Here is a 20,043-nt window from a genome sequence, read left to right as displayed (position 1 = left end):
TATCGTCCTAGAAGATATGATAATTTCTCTTCAAAATTTCATCTGCTGAACTTTTTTGAGCTTGCTGTAAATCATCATCCCGGATGATACCTTATCGTCCTAGACAATCTGATCGAACTCTGTTATAATCATCTTGATCGTCTTGGCCGATATAATTTTCATCAAGGCAGATGTAGTTATGATCATCGTCCTAGCCGATACACTGGATCATCCTGGATGATCTACGTGTCAGTACATTTAAAATCCTTAAAATCGCCTCGAATGATCCATTATTAGACAATCGTCCTGGCCGATCCACTTTTCATCCTGGAAAATACACGTGGCCCAGATTTAAAATGTTTTAAATTTTACTGGTACGATCAATTATTGTGCATCGTCCTGGACGATACACCTAATCGTCCCGGACAATATACTTTTTCAATGGTCGTCCGGCTTGACTATTAGGGATGATCGCTTGTGTCTAATCGTCCTGATCGATATCTGATTGGCTCAGACGATCGGATCGACTTTTTGACCAATCGACCTGTACGTAATAATTGAACCAGATTATCCTGGACGATTCTACGATTATTATGGATGATGTGGCCGTTCCTTTGAATTTAGGCCTTCCAGCCATTGTTTTTCACCTCAAGCTTCTCGTTTTCTCTCTTTTGCTTACTCTTTTCTTGCTATGGCTTGTGGAAAGCGAGTTCGATAATCTTCTGGGAGCTCTTCAAGGGCTATGCTTGACCCTCATTTTCAGGAAGCAGAAGATCAAGCTGCATACCATCGTTATAAAGAATGTGGCATCACTCTCTCCAGATCAACCTTGTTCACCTCTCATATCCTGTATTAGACCTCTTTACTCACACTTCTCTCTATTTCATTCTTACCCTCGCAGTCCCTTTTTCTTCTGAACTTCTTCTTGAATTTTTTGCAAATCTTCGTATAAACTCTGCTTACACTGCCCTAACCTCCTATGTGAATCGACGCCCGGTCGAGATCACATATTAGGATTGTGTTGAACTGTTGTAGCTATCCACCACTGGGGATAAGCTGCATAAATCATCTCAGATCTTGATTTTGACTGGACCTCACCAAATCATTTCTTTTGCCAGACTAATGTACCCTTTCATGTTGGAGATACTACCTCTTTAGTCAAATATGCTAATACAATCCAGCGTGTCCTTAGCACTTCCATTATTCCAAAAGTCGAGGATCGAGTCTACATCACTCCTCTACTTTCTCTGACTACCTTTTACATCATGGCCCGTAGAGAGTTTAATGCTACTGATTTAATTTTTTGATACATTGATCATTTGACAACAATCCACGACCCAGGCCATAAGAGGAAACCCAACTTAGTTTTAGGACACCTCATAGCTTATGTTCTTGAAACTAAATATCAACTTCAATATCCTGCTCGTCACGACCTTCAGCCTCCTTGCTACTCAAATAGCTCTTTCAATATCCTTCACAGTACTCATCTCCACCCAGGGGATGGGGAACCTCAGGGGGCTGAGGAGGAGGAGGCTCCCGCTCCCATTCCTAAACCTGCTCCTCTCTGCCAGCACTCACAGTTTGATCAGTTAGTAGAGAGATTTGATCGGTTGGAGACCCGATTCGACCCTTTTGTAGCTCACCAGTAGTAGCATGATGAGGATGTAGCCCATTTTGATGCTTATGCTTCACACCAGCAACATCAGCACGAGCAGTACATGGCCTGGTTTGGCTCATAGTTTGCTTCCATGACCAATTTCTTTCAGCAGCCATCACCACCACCACCACCTTCGTTTGATGATCAGGGTCCCTCACCTTTTTAGTCTTAGATTCTATTTTCTGTAGTTGCTTATGGTTTTTTATAGTAGCTTTAGTTGCTTTTTAGTTCCCTCCTCCTTCTTGAGATGTCAAAAGAGGGAGTAATATGTTTGTACTTGTTAGTTTATACTTGCACTTGCTTCTACTCTGAATTTTTGAAATTCTTGAATTACACTGCTATGATCTTGAATTACACTACTATGATCATGAAAGTGTTTACCATCATCAAAAAGGGGGAGATTGTTGCAAACTTGGTTTCAAGGATTATGATTTTGATGTTAACAAACACTTTGACTGCCTTTTTCTGCTGACATTTCAGGGCCAAGAGATCAGACGACAAATAGAGCTAGCTCAAGATTGGGTAGACTAGGTCTGAGTCAGTCTGTATTTTTTCTTTTTCCCTTTCTTGAGTTAATTATAATCTTGTGAAATGTCTGATGCTAAGTAACCCTACACACACACTTGAGTGATTTAGAATTTCTATTTTTACTCACATCATCCCGGATGATATTTATATCGTCCTGGAAGATATGGTTTAAAACAAAAACCCTAATTAGGTTTCTTAATTGCAACTGTCATTAGCCGATCAGACAGGATGATAGTTGTATCGGCTAGGACGATAGGATCAAAATAGAAAAAAATAGCCGCCATGATCAATTTAAGCATTCTGTATTTTTGGAAATCGGCCAGTACGATATTGGATCGGCCTGGACGATATGGTACAATTATGCCTAAATTGATCCGGCAATCAAGGAAGCAATTAAAGATGATTGATACGATCACCTCATCCTAGACAATCGTAGGATCTGCCTGGATGATCTATTCAAAAACCCTTAGTTTCTCCTAGATGATAAATATCATCTAGCATAAATTTTGGGTGATGTTCTCGCCGATATGGATCAGACAGCTCGAATTCCGGACGATGTTCTGGACGATTTTCCTCTGATTTGAACTGATTATCCGGGATGATCGTGAGATTGGCCTGAACGATCAAGCCTACTTTCAATCATCAAGTTCATTTTCAGAGCGATGTTCTGGCCGATCATCTGTGATTTGAACTGATCGTACATGATGATAGGATAATCGTCCTGCATGATAAAGTCGGCAAGTTGCATTTATTGAGCTCCCTTGAAGCTCTTATATTTAAGAGCTATTGTTCAACATTTTTAATCATCCTTGGCTGCTGTCTTTACCTGAGAAAACCTAAAGGAGAGGGAGAGAGGGAGAGAGAGAGAGGATCTTGTGAGGGGGAGCTTATGAGGGAGTTCACAAGGGTTGCTCCAAGCATTGTTCCACTTCTTCTTCCACTAGAGTCTCTTGTCCTTGGAAGGGTTGGGAGAGGTAAGCTTCAGCGATTGATCGATGTTCTTTGCTTGCTTCAGGAGGAAGCAAAAGGAGTGGGGTTCTCTGCCTTGCCGGGGTGGCAAAAAGGAGGTTTTTGTAAGGGCTTCTCCGCCTAGCTGTGGGGGCTAAATGAGAGTCACTTTGGTAGTGCAATACTCGGAGGGTGCATCCGGGGAGTGGATGTAGGTCAAGTTGATCGAACCACTATAAACTCTTGTGTTCTTTTTACTGCTTCCGCACTTTAATTTTCCGCACTTATTTTTCTGTGGTGACTTTTATTTATGATATTTGTTCTTTTGCTTAAAGAATTTTTAAATACCAATTCACCCCCCTCTTGGTTAGCCTCGGGCTAGTTCTTAAGGGCCTAACATCCCTAACGAACTTTCACAAACTTGGTTGACCAAGTCAACCAAGTTTGACCAATAAACCCTATGTTACAACTTAGTTTTAAAAAACTATATTTTTATGTCACATGTGTTTTTAATGATTCAAAATCTTTTTGTGTAGATTACTATTCTACTAACATATATTAAAATTTTTTGTGTTATTTGTGTGTACTAATATTTCACTAGACATTAAAAACACAGGGTGGATTGACCAAGTATTTCCCTATTTCGGTTGGGTTACATCAAGGATCAGCCTTAAGCCCAAATCTTTTTGCTTTAGTCATGGATTTTCTCACTAGTCATTTGCAAGAGGATGTACCTTGGAGCATGCTTTTTGCTGATGATATTCTTCTTGTTGATAAGACTAGAGAGGGAGTCGAAGGTAAACTTGAATTATGGAGGTCAACCTTAGAGTCTAAAGGTTTTCGCTTGAGTAGATCTAAAACGGAATATATAGAGTGTAATTTTAGTAGCAATAGAACTAGTGAGGGGATTGTGACTTTGGGAGATCAAGTCATTAATAAGAGTACACATTTTAGATATCTCGGATCTATTGTTTAGAGTGATGGTAAAATTGATGGGGATATTATCAACAGAATTCAAGTTGGATGGTTGAAGTGGAGGAATGCATCGGGCTTGTTAGGATTCATGTAGCCAACCCCATGTAGTGGGATAAAGGCTTGATGTTGTTGTTGTTGTTGTTGTTGTTGTTGTTGTTGTTGTTGTGTGTACTAATATTTCAGAAAAAATTATACTCAAGATTGCTGAAGACTTCAATACATATTATATTAGGGTTTATTGTAATTGTAGTCTATATTTTTTTTTATTTTTCTTGAGTCTGAGAGAGTGTGATGGTAATTGAGTAACCGTGCACACATACACTTGGAGAGTTAGACTAAAACTTATTTTTTTAAAAACTAATCATACTGTATGATTATGAGATTGTACATGATGATTTGACCTGAGTGTTCCTCTAGAAAGAAGTTAATTGGATTATGCCTTCAAAATTTTTGATTAAAATATTCATACTGTATAAAGTTACATTCTTACAGACAACATCCAAAATATGAAATGGCTACATACTTGTTCATCCCAAAAAGAGAGACAATACTCTGCTGACACTAGGAGTGTTTGGAAGGATGATAATACTATATCAACACTAGGAGGGTGTGAAAGGGCGTCAGTTCTCTGCCGTCACTAGGACGGTGAGAAAGAATGATGATACTCTGCCACATCGGGGTTTACTGGAATAAAGGTTATTATAAGGGCTTCTCCTCCTTATTGTGGGAGTAAAAGGAGAGTCACTTTGGTATAGTGTAATACCTGAAGAGAGAGTCTTCAAGGAGTGGATGTAGGTCTAGTTTGACCAAACCACTATAAATTTTTGTGTTTTTTATTTTTATTTTTACTATATTTTTATAGTTCTACACTTTCAATTTTACTATTAAAAAATTATTTTGTGAAAATTTTCATTATATTTTAAAAATTTTAATCAGTTTTATAATATTTTCAAGAGATATTTAAAAGTACGAATTCACCCCTCTCTTAGTTAGCCTTAGGATAAATTTAATAGGTCTAACAACCTATTCAGACATTCAAGTGGTATTAGAGCTTACTTTCAAAAATTAAGATTTAGATAACTTTTTTAAAATGATCATGACTACATTTGAAAAACATAATACACTTGAAGGATATTCAATCACTAGACCCCCATTATTTGATAACATCTCTTTCAATTTTTGGAAAATATATATGTCTACTTTTCTTCAATCACTTGGCTATCACATATGAATTTTAGTATAAGAAGGCTACACTAGACCAACTAAACTTGTAGATGACATTATAACTGAAACACCTTTTTCTAACATGACTGTAGAAGAAAAAGACTTAGCTTAGCTAAATATGTTTAAATAATTTTTGTTGTGTACTGATATTTGAGGATTATATATGTGTCTCAACTTGTAAAACTAAAAAAGAAATTTAGGATAGGCTTTGCATTATATATGAATGAACTAATCAGGTGAAATAATCTAGATTGAACATTCTACTATACTATTATGAATTATTTTGCATGAAAATGAATGAATCAATCACTAACATGTATATTTGTTTCACATAAGTAGTTACCTCATTGCATGCTTTATTTAGATAAGGAACTAATGAATGCTAAAAAAGTAAATAAAATTCTTCATTATTTGTATACTACTTATGATGCAAAGATAACTGATATAAAAAAATAAAAAGATTTAAATGTTTATTCTATTGATAAATTTCTTGGATCACTAATTACTTATGAGGAAGGAGTGACTCAAAGATAGATTGGTAAAGTTGACAAGTGGAAGGAAAAAAACATTACGTTAAAATTGGATGACTCAGATAGTGATTAGTCTCAGCCTAAGGATGAAGATAATATTGCCTTAATGACAAGATAATTCATAACTTTCCTTAAGAGGAAGCAAAGGAGACGTCAGCATTGGAATAAGGGCAAGTTCCATAAAAATGCTAAAGCTTCTAATGATATAATTTGCTATGAATACAAGAAGCCTTAACACATCAAATATGATTACCCAAATATCAAAGCTAATCCTAGCAAGGAGAAGGTTGAGGATAAAAGCAATGTAAGGAAGGGCAAGAAGAGATTGTAGAGAGCATTCTGGGCGGATTTAGCTTTAGATTCCTCAAAAATAGAAGTAGAGGTGGAAGTTACAAATTTGTGTTTAATGGCTGACAAGCTTGATCAGTCAGATCAAGAAGAGGTATGTGACTTAACCTATGATGAGTTATTTGATGTTTTTGAGAAAATTCATACTACTTATAAAAAACTCAAAAAGTTGTATGATAGGTTGAACATAGAATTTTTAGAATTATAAAAAGAGTATAAAATCCTTAGGAATGATAATGCATTGATTGATATAAACCACATGAAATTATTGGATGAGTTTGATGATTTGGACAAACAACATGAACTATTGAAATCATTAAATACTAAACTTGAAAATGAGTTTAAAATATTTATGGATGAATCTGATCGTAGAGAGCTCTATTTGAAAATTGATAATGCTATTTTAGAAAGTGCTAACTCATATTTTAAAGTGGAATTGAAAGCTCTTAAGGAAAACATGGCACTCCCTACACTTGAACAATTTTTTAATCCTGATCAGAAGCTTAAAATTTTAAAACCTAAGAAAATACATTATAATTATCATAGATTGAAAAATTCTTTTCATAGAGTTAAATATTTTTCTTATGAAATGTTTGTTCATATCTCTCACAATTTCATAATTCATAGTAGAGTACATCTAGTGTGAAGACCTGCGATGCATAAAATAATGCATATCAAATATGCGTGTAGATTATTATTGCCAAAAGGGGAACCCAAACTTGTATGGGTACCCAAGTCTAATGTTTGATCATTTTATAAACACACTCTTATACAAAACCTCATGAGAGCAATTGTTACCTAGATAACAGATGTTAGAAGCATATGACTGGAGATACGATGTAATTCATATCGATGGAAGTAAAAAATAGAGGCAAGGTTACACTAGGAGATAATACCAATCAGAAAGTGGTAGGCATAGGTATGATTGTTAATTTGAATAATTTTTTCATTAAAAATGTCTTATTGGTAGAAGGCTTAAAGTATAACTTATTTAGTATTATTCAGCTATGTGATAACAGTTATAGTGTAAATTGATTTCCCACTAGCTGCATAATAAGCTAAAATGAAATTGATGTATTACATGAAAATAGGGTAAATAATATGTACATGCTTGATTTAAATTTTATTAAATATTCTAATGCCTTTTGTCTCAAAATAAGTACTGATGAATTATGGTTATGAAATAGAAGACTTTGTCTCATAAGCATGAAAAATCTTAGGAAAATTATCCAAAAAAGAATTGGTTAGAGGAATACCTAAACTAGACTTTACTAAGGATTACTTGTGTGATGCATGTCAATAAAGAAAATAAGTAAAGTCCTCCTTTCATTCTATTAAGGAGCTTAGAATTAATAAACTATTACAAGTCATTCATATGGATCTTTTTGAACTGGTTACCAATATAAGTCTAGAAGGTAAATTATTTGGATTTTTTATAATTGATGATTTTTCAAGATTCACTTAGGTTAAATTTTTATTCCATAAGAGTGAATCATTTAATGAAGTTAGAAACTTTTATTCTTGGATTCAAAGGAAATTAGGGTTTGAGATTTTATCAATTCAAAGTGATCATGGAGGAGAATTTGAAAATGAAAAATTTAAAGATTTTTATAAAGATTATGGAATAGATCAAAAAGTTTTAACACTTAGGACCCCTGAGTAGAATGGGATATTAGAAAGGAAGAACAAAACACTAATAGAAACCGTTGAGCCATTTTGGCAGAATAATTACTTCCAAAATATTTTTGGGCTGAAGTAGTTAGTACAACTTATTATGTTCTAAATAGGGTGAACATTAGATCCAAGTTGAACAAGACACCCTATGAACTTCTTAAGGGTAGAATACCAAATCTTTCACATTTGCATATATTTGGATTTAAGGTATTTATTCATAATAATAACAAAACTCCTTTAGAAAAATTTGATCCTAAATATGATGAAGGCATTTTTCTTGGATATTCTAGTGTTAAAAAATCTTATAAAGCTTTTAAGAAGAGAACTTTGGTAGTTGAGGAGACCACACATGTTGTGTTTGATGAATCTGACATTTCAAAAGAGTCAAAGTTGGAAGAAGATCATATTGAAAATATCTCCCAAGGAATTAAAAAGACAAATTTGGAAGAAGATGTTAGAAAAGAAAACCCTTTGCCTAGAGAATAGAAATATTCTAAGAATCATCCTAAAGAATTAATTTTAGGTGAACCTAGTGAGGGTGTTTGGACTAGGCATAGACTTAGCAAAGAAGTGAACCATTCTTCTTTTATATTGATGGTCAAATCCACTAATATAAATCAAGCTCTTTCAGATGAATTTTAGATTTTCACCATGCAGGAAGAATTAAATCAATTTATAAGAAATGATGTTTGGGAATTAATTAAAAGTCCTAAGGATCAAAGTGTTGTTTGAACTAAGTGGGTGTTAAAAATAAAATGAATGATTCAGGAGTTGTGATTAGAAATAAGACAAAATTGGTAGCCAAGGGGTATAATCAAATAGAAGAGATTGATTTTGAAGAAAATTTTGCTCCTATAGCTAGACTTGAAGCGATAAGGGTTTTGTTAGCCTTTGCAAATTTTAAAGGTTTTAAATTGTCTAAAATGGATGTTAAGAGTGACATTTTGAATGGAGTAATACAAGAGGATATTTATTTTGAGAAACCTCTAAGTTTTTAAAATTCTAAATTTCCTAATTGTGTATTTATATTGAAAAAGGCATTATATGGACTGAAATAAGCACGTAGGTCTTGGTATGAGAGGATAAGCACTTTCCTATTAGAAAGGTTTTTTATGAAAGGAAGTGTGGATAACACTCTCTTTTTGAAAAGGATAGGATATAACATACTCATTGTTCCAATATATTTTGATGATATCTTATTTGGATCTACTAATAAAAATCTTTGTGATGATTTTTCTAAAATAATGAGTAGTGAATTTGATGGGAGACTTGAATTATTTTCTTGGTTTTAGTATAATTCAAAATGATGAAGGAACTTTTCTTAGTCAGTAGAAGTATATTAAGAACATCCTTAAGAAAAAATGAAATAGATAATACTAAACTAGTGACTCCTATTGCAGATCTATTTTCATGGATGATGATTTTGATGATAGCAAACACTCTTATTGCAAATACTCTTATTATGATTTTGATCATATGTTCTCTACGACTGTCTTATCTACGGATATTTCAGGTCCACACGATCAGACTCTAATTTGGAACTAGCTCAAGATTGGGTAGACTATGTCTGAGTTAGTTTGTACCCCTATTCCTTTCTTGAGTCTATTATATATAGTGTGGCTCCTGATACTTCGTAACTTGGAAGACTCTCTGATTGTTCTCTAAAGTTATTATTTTTGATAACATCATCTGGGATGATATTTATATCATCCTGGACGATTGGTTTAAAAGCAAAAACCCTAATTAGGGAATCCTCATTAAAGCAGCCATCATTATACAAAAAACATCATCCTGGACAATTATGTATCGGCCAGGACGATAGGCTCAAAATTGAAAGAATATGCCGCCAGATCTATTTAGGTATTACTTATTTTTGGACATCGTCTAGGGAATCGTCCAGGGGTATAAAATGTTGTCCAGGATGATCCAGGATAATTTTTCCTAAATTAATCTAGCATTTAAGGAAAGCAATTATGACTTAATTGGATGATCAAATCATCCTGGACGATCGCAGGACCGTCCGGGACGATATGCTGGACGATTGGATATCGGAAAACTCTTTTTCAGGGTGATGTTCAGGATGATATTCCATGATTTATACTGATCATACAGGATGATATATTATCGTCCTGGACGATATGCACAAATTTCTTATGATCGTCTCAAATCATCCCAGTTGATTGGGCTTATTTTACAGTGATCATACAGGATGATATTAGTATCACCCTGGACGATAAAGTCGGCAACTTGCATTAATGAGCTCGTTTTGAGATATTATATTTAAGTTATGACATAACACTTGGTAAGTGTCTTTGGCAGCCATTGTAGCTTCATTCTTTTGGGGGGAACTTGAAGGGAGAGCTTGAAAGGGAGTGAGGAACGGGTGAAGTCTGAAAGGGAGAAGATCCTGTGACAGGGGACTCAAGGAAGTGTGGAGGGGGATTCCAAATGGTTGCTCCAGCAGGATTGCACCTTAATACCGTCGGATTCAAGGCTTATCTTGAGAGAAATTCACCAAAGAAGAAGATCTCTTTGGTGTGAAAGGACCCGACGACTCCGCTGCACCGTGAAAGGTGGAAGTGATTTTGTAAGGGCTTCTCTGCATAGTTGTGGGGGCTAAAGGAGAGACACTTTTGTAGTGTAATACTTGAAGGGTGCCTCCATGGAGTGGACGTAGGTCAAGGTTTGACCGAACCACTATAAATCTGGTGTGTTCTTTCCTTTATTTCTTCTGCATTTAATTTTCGCATCGTTGATTTCTTTATGGCGATTTTGGTTTATTGTCTTTGGTTTAAAGATTCTTAAAATATCAATTCACCTCTCTCTTTTAATTATCCTTGGGCTAGTTCATAGGGCCTAACATCCCTAATGAACTTTCAAGTGGTATCAGATAAGTATTCATAAAATCTAGTTTTTAAAAGCTTTTGAATTTCGATCCATGGATAATTTTTCAAATTATAATATTGCGGAAGGTTATTCAATCACCAGACCACATTTGTTTGAAAATATTACATTTGATTTTTGAAAAATTCGTATGTCTATTTTTTTGCATGTGGCATATGATTTTAACTGGTTATACATTACCATCACGTGTTCTAAATGGAATTAAGACTGATAATTCTTTTAATCAATGGAACACGGAAGAATAACTCAATGCTCAATTGAATGCAAAATCATTAAATTATTTTTTCTGTGCTTTAAATTATTAAGATTTTATATTAGTATCTACGTGCACTACTAGTAAGGAAATTTGGGATAAACTACACACCATATATGAAGGCACTAGTGAAACCAAGAAATCTAAGTTGAATATGTTAATGCATGATTATGAACTATTTTTTATGAAAGCTTATGAGATAATCTTAGACATGTATACTAGGTTTATTCAAATTGTGATATCATTGCATACTTTAGAAAAAGAATTTCCAAATTTTAAAAAAGTTAATAAAATTCTTCATTGTCTACTGAATAGGTTTGACGCTAAAGTAGTTGCTATTTGTGAATCAAAAGATTTGAATAAATAATGCAGGTGAAACGATTGTTCTAAAAGCTGAAGATACGGAAAAATATAGCTTAGTTGGTGATGAATGCAATGACTTGTCAAGCAAATCAAAAAGTTCACCAAAGCATAAGCATCAACAAAAGAGGAATAAAGATAAAAATGGTGAGGATGTTACTATTTCTTCTGACGCTATTTGATTTCGATGTAGGAACCTTCGACATATGAAAAATTAATGCCCTAATTTGAGAATTCTTACTGCAAAAGAAAAGGGTAAAGCAAATCAAATTATAAACTGGGGAAATAATGAAAAGCAAAAAATCTCCTGGGCAGGCCTGGTTTCTGAAGCATCGGACCAGGAGAAAGATAATGGTTAAAATCCTTATTTGTGTGTTTGTGTTATATTTTGTTTTTAGTTATTTTGTTTTTTTTTTTGCTTGTTTTGTTTCAATTTTTATTTTGTGTTATTTTCTTTGTTTATTCTTTGATTTTTTTTCTTATTTCGTGAATTTTTTTTTCTGATCAACACAGACATTCACTTTTCTAAAAATGAAAAATCTACTTCCTATTTTTCTTGAATTCTTTGGTAAGTTGTGATTGACTTCTCTAAAAATAGTCAAAGGAAGGAAACTCATTTTTTTGACTCTCAATCTCTATTTCCAAAAAAAGGTTATTCTACTTTTGATTTTAAATCTTTTTCATATTTTAAATTAGTCTTTGAAACTAATTTTTTTTTATCTCCCTACATTTTATTTATCGCATAGGGATCTTTCATAATCTATTGAATCTTACTCATAATTTTCTTAATCAAGAAATTCTCTTTGTCAATTAGATAGGTTTACTTTTGTTTTTAAGATTTCAGAAAGGTAGCATATTCAAAAGAAAAAAATTGGCCAATGATGCCAAAAATAAAAGATGCCAAATTGAAAAATATACATAAAAGTGTATCAAAATCAAAAGATGTGAAAAGAGCGCCATTCAAATTGACAAGAGGCATAAAATGAGATCACAAAATTTTTTTTATCTCCCCTATTTTAAAAGTTTTATTTTAGTGAGGGGGAGATTAGGAGAAAATGTTTCCTGTTTGCAAATTCAAATCATAATGTTTCCATCATAAAAAAGGAGGAGATTGTTGCGAATCTATTTTCATGGATGATGATTTTGATGATAACAAACACTCTTATTATGATTTTGATGATATATTCTCTATGACTACCTTATCTACTGACATTTCAGGTCCACATGATCAGATTGCAATTTGGAACTAGCTTAAGATTGGGTAGACAAGGTCTGAGTCAGTTTGTACCCTTTTTCCTTTCTTGAGTCTATTGTACGTGGTATGGCTCCTAATGCTTTGTAACTTGGAAAATTCTCTGACTGTTCCCTAAATTTTACTATTTTTGGTAACATCGTCCAAGACGATCGGTTCAAAAGCAGAAACCTTGATTAGGGCATCCTCATTAAAGCAGTCATCATTATGCAAAAACATCATCCTGGACGATTATGTATTTTCCAGGATGATAGGCTCAAAACAAAAAGAATCTGCTGTCAGATCTATTTAGGAATTACTTATTTTCGGACATCATCCAGGGGATCGTCCAGGACTATAAAATATCATTTAGGACGATCCAGGAAAATTTTTCCTAAATTAATATGAAATTTAAGGAAAGCAATTATGACTTGATTGGATGATCAAATTATCCTGTACAATCACAGGATCGTCCGAGACGATACGCTGGACGATTTGACATCGGATAGCACTTTTCAGGGAATTATTCATGATGATATTCCATGATTTGTACTGATAATCCATGATAATATTATCATCCTGGACGATATGAACAAATTTCTTCTGATCATCTCAAATCGTCCTGGCTGATTGGGCTTATTTTACGCTGATCGTACAGGGCGATATTAGTATCGTCCTGGACGATAAAATTGGAAACTTGCATTAATGAGCTCATTTTGAGATCTTCTGTTTAAGATATGACATGACACTTGGTAAGTGTCTTTGGCAGCCATTGTAACTTCATTCTTTTGGGGGGAACTTGAAGAGAGAGCTTGAAAGGGAGTGAGGAATGGGTGAAGTCTAAAAGGGAGAAGATCCTGTGACAGGGAACTTAAGGGATTGTAGAGGGGGATTCCACACGGTTGCTCCGACAGGCTTGCACCATAATACCGTCGGATTTAAGGCTTGTCTTGAGGGAAGTTCACCAAAGAAGAAGATCTCTTTGATGTCAAAGGACCCGGCGACTCTGCCGCACCGGGGAAGGTGGAAGTGATTTTGTAATGGCTTCTCCGCCTAGCTATGGGGGTTAAAGGAGAGACACTTTTGTAGTACAATACTTGGAGGGTGCCTCCAAGGAGTGGATATAGGTCAAGGTTTGACCGAACCACTATAAATCTGGTGTGTTCTTTCCTTTATTACTTCCACATTTAATTTCTGCATCGTTGATTTCTTTATAGTGATTTTGGTTTGTTGTATTTGGTTTAAAGATTCTTAAAATTCCAATCCACCTCTCTCTTTTAATTAGCCTTGGGCTAGTTCATAGGGCCTAACATTCCTAACAAACTTTCAGCTACATTAATGAGTTCTTAGTGCCATTGGATAAGGACCCTAAGTGAAAATCTTTTGATCAAAAGAAATTTAGAGGAATAATTGGATCATTACATTACTTGACTGCTAGCATACAATATATCATGTTTAGTATTTATTTGTATGCTAGATTTAAATTTGACCTAAAGGAATTACATTTGATTGTAGTTAAAAGAATTCTGAGATATTTTTAGGAGCTCATAACTTAGGAATTCCTTAGTGCACAACTCTTATTTTTTGAAATTATTGTATATTCTGATTCAGGTTTTGTAGGATGTAGGGTTGATTGGGAATGTACATCTGGAAATTGTCAATTCATAGGAAACTTCTTGGTGCAGTAGAAAGTAGAATTCAATAACCCTTTCTACTACTGAAGCATAATACATTGCCTTAGGTAGTTGTTTGGCACAAATTCTTTGGTTAAAATAAAAACTAATTGATATAGGATTTTCTATTGGCGCAATTTTGATTTTTTGTGATAATATTAGTGCCATATGCATTTCAAAGAATCTTATTAAACATTCTTGAACCAAGCATATAGATATAAGGCATCACTTTATTAGAGATCATGTAGCTAAGGGGGAAATTAAATTACAATACGTTATTATTGAGAATTAACTTGCAAATATTTTTACAAAATCTCTGACTTTTGACATGCTTAGCACTTTAAGGACAAGATTAGGTGTGATTGATCTTAATACTTAAATAAAATTCTATAAACTTGATTTGTTGTGTAATTTATGTTTATTTTTGTTCTTAAGTTATTTGTTATAGTTTGTATGTTTGTGTATTTTTATTTTATTTGTTTTTTATTTTAGTATTTTATCTTTGGTATTATTTTTCAATTTTTGCATGTCATTGGTTTTAAGGTGATTGGTTTTGAAAATATTTTTTATTTATCATGTCTTATTTTAAGTGTTCTTTTTGTACCGTACAAAATTCTTTATATTATATGAATTCTATAGCATGTATATGATAGTTTTCTTAGTTGAGTACAAGGAACTATGTTTTTAATTGATCTGTACAAAGATGTCATCATCTGCATGATATGTATTGTTTCATCTGTATGATTGGGGATGATTTTTTATAGAGGAAGTTAGTTATTTTTGTCAGATCATACATACGAAATCATATTTCATCTATACGATCCTGCTGACAGTTTTTATGTGGAAAAACCTAGCTGTCATAAAATGATATTTAATTTTCTAATCATCCTGGATAAACACATGATCATCTGTATGATTCATTTGTCAAAAGTCTCTACGAAAGGACACCTCAGAAATGACATTTTACCAAAAGTCATTTTATTTTTGGCCGTATCCATTCATATATACCAAAAATTTTTTCCCATATGATTTTACAATCGTACGCATGATTTTAATTTCTTAAAGTATGATAGTTTATTTTTCTTTAAATAAAAGGGTCTTAGATAAGTTTTTCTTCATATTCTCATTCATTCCAAACCATCTCAAGTCCATATATTAGGAATGACCAGCAATAGCATACGACCTCGCACTTTTAAGGGCTCATCATCCCGATATGGTAGGGATGACAACCTTCTTTCCAAAGCGAATGAGTAAGCTTTCGATAGGTATTTTGCTACAAAAATTACCCCTTCTCGACTTCTGATTCAAAGAGACATTAACTTTTATGTTATGCCACTTTTTTCCTCAACCCAGTTTTCCTTTATCCTGACCCTCATGTATGCCTACCATAAAGTGACATTCTAAACTTTTCTAGCTAATATGAAGGTAAACCAAGATCACACTAGGATTACCTCTTATGTTCTCAAGCAGCTTATAAAAATCACTAAGGAAGACTTAGGCAACTTGCTACACCTTAGAACCTAAGGAGTTAGGGCACACACTTTAACCTCTAGAATAGAATTTGACTGGTTAGAAATTAATCAGACTCTTAGAGGTGTTGCCCAAGTAAGTCATATGTTATGTGTGTACACTCTTAATAAAAATGGCCAGATTATCTAGTATGTATTGCCAACCTCTATCATTCCCAAAGCTCATAATCACATAAATTTTACTCCTCTTTTATCCACCATTACATAGCTGATAATGAGTGAAACACCTTTGATGAAGCCCAACTTATCATGGATTACATTTGTAAACTTTTTAATATTGGACTTCCTCATAATAAAAGAAAGAAAAAAGTGGCCTTAGGACACCTTGTTGCCTATATCATAGAGAAAAAGTACAACTTAATCCATCCTAATCCACCAACTGAACTTCCTATTTTCTTTACTATTGCCTCTTATCTGGCACTCTTTGGGCGGGATCAAAGTTTAGAGGGAGATGATTCAAAGGGAGAAGGAGGAGCCAAAGCTCCAGCACCAGCTCTTGCACTTGAACCCAACCAAAATTTCTACCAAGAAATGGTCCAATGCTTCAACTGACTGGAAACACATTTTGATTAACTCTTTGATCAAATTAAGAATCATTTAAATCTATAAGATGCTAGATATAACAAGGATATGGGTTGGATTTGAGGGAAATTTGACACAGTTAACACGAACGTAGCTACGATCAGTAGTTAGTTTTCAATGTTAAACCCACCACCTCCTCTAGATCAAGGCCCCTCTGATTACTAGTTATACATCTATATTATAGTTGCTGATGAGTTTATGTATTTGTTTTTGCATTTCTGAGATGTTTTCCTTTTATTTCAATGATTTCATGTGATAGTGTCTTCATGTTTTTGTTCTTGCATTTCAAAAGATGAATTAAATGATAAAATATTGTGTTGACTTACATTGATTCTCTTCTTCAAATGTTTATATTTTTAGAGAAAAATCATTTATAGTTGATCTCTAAAAAGCGATTTGCTATACAAATTAATTCCCTTGCAAAATTTAATCTCTTAAAATTAAAATTAAGATTATGACTTGATATAGATTAGAAGATCAATTTAATGTTCTTATAGACAAGTATTACTTAGTTATAATTATTTTAAAAAATATGTCTTATTTTTAGTTTATTTCTTTTTCAATGTTTTTATTTTTATTTGTTATTGGAATTTATGTTAAGATTTAATGACATTGGAAAAGCTCAAAAGTAAAAAAAAAGAGTATGCATAATGTGTGCAAAATAATTGAAAAGATGCATAATGTTCGCCAAATTTAAAAAATGCACAAAATTAGCCCAAATTGAAAAGTTGCACAAAGTGTGCCACAAACAATTAAAAAGATGAACAGTGTTTCCAATTGAATGATTCATACTGTTCTTTCCCTTATCATTCTATCTCATATACAAATCCATATAAGGTACAATCATCTTCACTATTAAATTAGAAAATAAATAACCTTTATTTTGTTATTTTGTAATAATTATTTTTAATTGATTTGACTAGAATGAACAGTGAACCTGATTGACTTTTCTTATTTTAGTTTTTCTTTGATTTAAAATTTGAGTTTTTCTTTTTTAGCATTAGGAAGTTAATGTTGTATTTACAATTACTTTAAAAGTCTTCATCTTCATCAACTATTATGATTTATTAATAGAAATGTATCATTTCAAGAGCTACTTCCCTTTTTGTTGTTGTCAAAAGGGGTAGTTATTAGTTATTGTTTGATGTATGTTATTTTATGTACGTGTGTTGTGTTTGATGTATGTTATTGATGTATGTGTGTTGTGTGTATAAATGTGTTGTATTGCAGATGTGTGTATATCTTGTTTCTTTAGTAGTCTTTGTTGTTGCTTTAGTAGTTTTTATTGTTGCTTTAGTAGTTTTTGGTTCTTTTTAATTTTAGGTAAGTTTTTTTGTTCTTTTTAATTTTAAGTTTGTGTTTTTGAGTTTCGTGGGAACCCCTTGTTTTTAGATTTGTCATTCATTTAGGAGAATTTAAGGAGAAAATTTGCTTTAAATGTTAACTCAAGCAATAATTATTTTTTCCATCATTAAGAAGAGGGAGATTGTTGCAACTTAGTTTTTTAAACTATGTTTTTATATCATATGTATTTTTGATGATTCCAAAATCTTATTGTGTTGATTACTATTTCTGCTAACATATATTGGAAATTTTGTTTGTGTTGTTTGTGTGTACTAATATTTCAGGAAATTCATACTCCAGATTACTGAAGACTTCAAGATAAATTTGATTAGGGTTTATTATAATTGAAGTCAATATTTTTTCTTTTTTTCTTGAGTCTGAGAGAGTTTGATTGTAATTGGATAACCATGCACACACACAATGGGAGTGTTAAAGAAAAACTTATTTTTTTAAAACTAATCATACTATACGATTATGGGATCATACTAGATAATTTGACCTGAGTGTTCCTTTAGAAAGTTGTTAATTGAATAATGTCTTGGAAAGTTTTGATTGAATTGTTTGTACTGTATAAAGTTACATTCATACAGAGGACATCTAGAGTATGAAATGGCTACATGACAGTTCGTCCAAAATGAACTCACCATTTTCTAAAATGATCATACTATATGAAATGAGCTTTGTACATGAGATGTTAAGAGTATGAAATGGGTGCGTACCATTTTGTCCATACGAATAAGTAAATTTTTTGAATTATTTATGCTGTAAGTAATTAGTTTCGTATAGGTGACGTCTAGAGTAAGAAATGAACTCATCCATTTTCATACCAAAAAAAGCATGATTTGGTTAAAATGATTGTAATGTATGATATAGGGTTCATACAGTACACTGACCAGAGTATGAAAAACATTCATAGAGAATAGTATTAGATGAATCTGTTCTATTTTGAACTATTTGTACTATATGATGGTAGTTCATATATAAGGCTGAGAGAGTATGAAATTGATTGGTATAGCATCATAAAAGGATTTTTTTTAACGTTTCGTACGTACGATGTGCAATCATATTATACGATTCAAGATAGACAAATTGAAATTTTTAGTTTTATGGATGGTTTTTCCTATATTTCATATACAAGAGTTATAAAAACTTACTTGGAGAGAACTCCTACTATGAATTTCTTTTGAGAGTGCACTTGGAGAGTGTTTGGGATAGTTTCTTGGGATTAGAGAGAGATATCTCTTAATAGGGATTTGTGAGGGGATACACAAGGTTTCCCAATAGTGAGTATCTCTTACTTGTTATTTAAACTTCATCCCTACTTTCTTGAAGACTCTTGGAAGAAATTTTCAAAGGAGCACCAGTAATTTGCCATTACTAGGAGGGTGAGAAAGGATGATGGAACTCTATCGACACCAGGAGGGTGCAAAAGGATGACGGTACTCTGCCGACACCAAGAGGGTGTGAAAAGATTCTAAATCTCTACCATCCCCAAGAGTGTGAGAAAGGACGATGGTACTCTATCACACTGGGTTTGGTGGAAGAGTTGTTATTGTAAGGGTTTCTCCATCTTACTGTGGGAACAAAAGGAGAGTTACTTTGGTATAGTGCAATACTTGAAGACGGAGTTTTTTGGGAGTGGACGGAGGTCTAATTAGATCGAACCACTATAAATTTCTGTGTTCTTTTGTTTTTATTTTTACTACATTTTTATTGTTCTAAACTTTTAATTTTGTGGTTGAAAAATTATTTTAAGAAAAATTTCAGTGTTTTATAAATTTTAACAAGTTTTCTAAAATTTTCAAGTGGTTTTATAAATTCCAATTCACCTCCCTTTTGGTTAGTCTTTGGACAAATTTAATAGATCTAACAACCTATTCAGACTTTCACCCTACACTTAAATCCAATATAATTCTTGTTCTCTTAGTATTTCCAAAGTAATTTAAACCTTTAGAATGACCCATCAGGCCTGTAAGAGCCATCCATAGGAGGCCAATCCCTTGAGCCCACTTGAGCTAGCCATATTTCAACCCACATGGTCAAGTGGGGATTTCTTTGAGACATTTTTCAGTAAAACGAATCCTTGCACTAAGTCCTTCATACACATTACACCTACCCTAGGCGACTCAGCCCTTAGGTCCACATCGATTAGGAATTAGGTTAACCCAAAGTGAACAATTCTATCTTGCATTGAGCCAACTTCAACCATAGGCTTCTCCAATTCAAATTAATATTTGCATTAATCTGCCATAGGTCTGGTGCACCTTCCCTGGTTATCCAAACCCTTGGGTTGTCTTGGATCAA

Source organism: Dendrobium catenatum, unplaced genomic scaffold, assembly GCF_001605985.2.
Source record: "Dendrobium catenatum unplaced genomic scaffold, ASM160598v2 fragScaff_scaffold_593, whole genome shotgun sequence".
Lineage (NCBI taxonomy): Eukaryota > Viridiplantae > Streptophyta > Magnoliopsida > Asparagales > Orchidaceae > Dendrobium > Dendrobium catenatum.
Note: the sequence above shows the minus strand (reverse complement) of the source record.